Source organism: Callithrix jacchus, chromosome 22 (genome assembly GCF_049354715.1).
Source record: "Callithrix jacchus isolate 240 chromosome 22, calJac240_pri, whole genome shotgun sequence".
Taxonomy (NCBI): Eukaryota; Metazoa; Chordata; class Mammalia; order Primates; family Cebidae; genus Callithrix; species Callithrix jacchus.
In genome coordinates, this window is record NC_133523.1 from 6,096,812 (window position 1) to 6,100,416 (window position 3,605).

Consider the following 3,605-nt stretch of genomic DNA (forward strand, 5'->3'; position numbering starts at 1 on the left):
ATCAATATGCGGCGCGGCTGCAAAGTCGGCTTCCGATTGGTCAGCACCGCCTAAGCTGAGCCCGCACGCCCGGCCTCTCCTCCCACCTGGGCGGGGCCTCAGCGCCGACCCCCGGCAGCCTCGGGCCAGCAGTCCCACCGCCTGCCAGGAGATCTTAAAGGGGCCGCGGCCGCAATCGGACACTGGGTGACGTGGGAGGAGATGGCTCAGTGTCCCTTGCGTTACTGGGGTTGAGGATCCCGGTGGTCAAGCGCTGGAGGCGGAGCCCCAGGCTGTCGCTCTGGTTGCACATGCGGAAGGTCTCTACTAGTTTCAGGCGCAGTTTCTCTCTCCACCATTAGGGGGAAGGGAGCACAGACCACAAGCACAGACCACTTGACAGCGAATAATAATAACAAAAGCTCACTTTGATTCCGTGCGTTGCACGTGCCAGGGCTGTTACTCACCTCTCGCGTCGTCCTTGCCCAAACCCTATAAGGTAGCTGGAACTGGGTTCCCACTTTGCAGATAGGGAAATGTTCTGATGCCCACTAAGAGGCAAAGCAGGGAGTTTAAAGAGGTCTGGGATCCTTAGCCATCACTCTATACCCTAGAAGGAATTAATTATCTTTTTTTTTTTTTTTTTTTTTTTTGAGATGGAGTCTCACTCTGTCACCCAGGCTGGAGTGCAATGGCGCGATCACGGCTCACTGCAACCTCCGCCTCCCGGGTTCTAGTGATTCTCCTGCCTCAGCCTCCCAAATAGCTAGAATTACAGGCGCCAGGTAAGTTTTGTATTTTTAGTAGAGATGGGGGTTTCACCATATTAGCCAGGCTGGTCTCAAACTCCTGACTTTAGGTAATCCTCCCGCGTCAGCCTCCCAAAGTGCTGGGATTACAAGTGTGAGTCACCGCGCCTGGCCTGGCGTAATTATTCTTTCTTTTTTTGAGACAGAGTTTCGCTCTTGTTACCCAGGCTAGAGTGCAATGGCGCGATCTGGCTCACCACAACCTCCGCCTCCTGGGTTCAGGCAATTCTCCTGCCTCAGCCTCCTGAGTAGCTGAGATTACAGGCACGCGCCACCGTGCCCAGCTAATTTTTTGTATTTTTAGTAGAGACAGAGTTTCACCATGTTGACCAGGATGGTCTCGATCTCTTGACCTGGTGATCCACCCACCTCGGCCTCCCAAAGTGCTGGGATTACAGGCTTGAGTCACGGTGCCCAGCCTATTCTTTAATAATCACTCATCAGCCAACAACCCTCAGGAGGGGGTCTTGTTATTATCATCATCCTTTATCCAAAGATACAGCATTGGTCGGGCTCAATGGCTTAGGCCTCTAATTCCAGCACTTTGGGAGGACAAGGTGGGAGGATCACTTGGAGTCAGGAGTTTAAGGCCAGCCTGGGCAATAGCAAGACCTCCATCTCTGCAATAATAATAAATTTTAAAAAAGAAAGAAAACAAAGATACATCCGTGAGAGCACATTTTGTTCACGCCCAGCCTCTGCCTAGACAGGTGTGCCCCAGACAAATGAGGCTCCTCTAAGGGGCTCCCCTAGCAGATGCTTTCAATCACAGTTGTTCCCTTCAGGCTCCATACTAAATAGAGAGCTACAGAGATGTTTTCCATGTAGGTGCCCCCAAAGAGGTGTTTTCTCACAGATGCATTTTTGACAGGTGGGACTCAGTATATGTGAGCCACTGCCCTGCTGGTTTTACCCACAGATGTGCATCCATGTGAATGTGCCTCACGAAGATCTTCCAAGTTCTTCCCCTCATTTGAGCTCAATTTCACACAGGTGTTCCTCCTCCAAGGCACTTTCTCTTACCTCACAGGTATGTTTCTGAACAGGTTCCCTCCACCCATGAATGCATTCTACAGTCTCCCTCCCCACAGGTGTGTTTAAGATACACCCATCTGGGTATATTGCCATATAACCGAGTCCCATACAGGTATACTTAAATGCAGGCGTGTCTCATACAGGTATTTACAAGACACTGACACCCAGGAATTCCCCAATACAAGGGCTGTACCTTTCACAGGTGAGCCGTGCAGATGTGTTCCCAAAACAGGTCTGTTCCACACCAGAGTGCCTTATGTTTGCGATAATGCAAGTGTGTTCTATAGACATGTTTTCCACCCTGGTATGTATTCATTTTCTTGTATTTCATATAGATGTAATTCAATGCAGATTTTTTCTTTTGAGATGGAGTTTCACTCTTGTCATCCAGGCTGGAGTGCAATGGGGCAGTTTCGGCTCACTGCATCCTACGTGTCCGGGGGTTCAAGAGATTCCCCTGCTTCAGCCTCCCTGTAGCTGAGATTACAGGCGCCCACAACCACACGCAGTTAATTTTTTTTTTTTTTTGAGATGGGGTCTGCTCTGTTGCCCAGGCTGGAGTGCAGTGGCATGATCTCAGCTCACTGCAACCTCCACCTCCCAGATTCAAGTGATTCTCCTGCCTTAACCTCCTGAGTAGCTGGGATTACAGGCGTGTGTCACCTAGCCCAGCTAATTTTTGTATTTTTAGTAGAGACAGGTTTTCACCATGTTGGTCAGGTTGGTCTCGAACTTCTGACTTCATAATCTGCCTGCCTTGGCCTCCCAAAGTGCTGGGATTACAGGCGCCAGCCACCATGGTCAGCCAGATATTTTCTGTATGCTCTTCTTATATGTGGACGCCCGTATAGGAGTCTTCTGTACAGGCTTGGTTCCCCACAGGTCTCAAGAGACGGTCTCATTTTGTTACCCAGGCTGGAATACAGTAGTAGGATCATAGTGCGCTCACTGTAACCTCCACTCCTGGGCTCAGTGGATCCTCCCATCTCAGCCTCCCAAGTAGCTGGGACTACGGGTGCGTGCCATCACGTCCGGCTAATTTTCTTATTTTTTTTTGGTAAAGATGGGGCTTCCCTATATTGTCCAGGCTGATCTCGAACTCCTAGCCTCCAGTGATTCTCTTGCTTTGGCCTTTCTAAGCGCTGGGATTACAGGATCATGCCACTCTGGCGCCGGGCTTATTTATTTATTTTTTTTGGTAGAGACAGAAGTCTTTCTGTGTTACCCAAGCTGATCTCGGACTCCTGGCTTCAAGCGATCCTCTTGCTTTGGCCTTTCAAAGCGCTGGGATTACAGGATCACGCTACCGCTCTCGGCTTCTTTTCTTTTCTTTTTTTTTTTTGTAGAGAAAGAGGGCTTGCTGTGTTGCCCAGGTTGGTCTCGGACTCCTGGCCTCAAGCAAATGCCTCGGCCTCTCAAATGCTGGGATTACAGCGTGAGTCATTGCGCCTAGGCAGGTGTTTTTCGACGTTAAGCACTCCCCATCCAAGTCTGCCCTAGGCAAGAATGCCTCGTGCACGGGTACTTACTGACATACTCCTTGCGTCTCCAAACCTGTGCGCTCCTACAAATGGGCTTGCAATGCAGGTGTGAGGTCCTCCTCACACCTGCTCGCCTTCGCGGTCTCCCTCCCCCCCATCCCCCTGACGGGACTGGGTTCCCGTTACAGGTGCGCTGCAGCGTGGCCCCGCCCCCTTCTCGGCTCCGCCCTCTCATCCAGGCTCAGGTGCACAAGCCGGAAGTGCGCTCTCCTCCCAGGTGAGTGACTAAACTTTCCGGGTC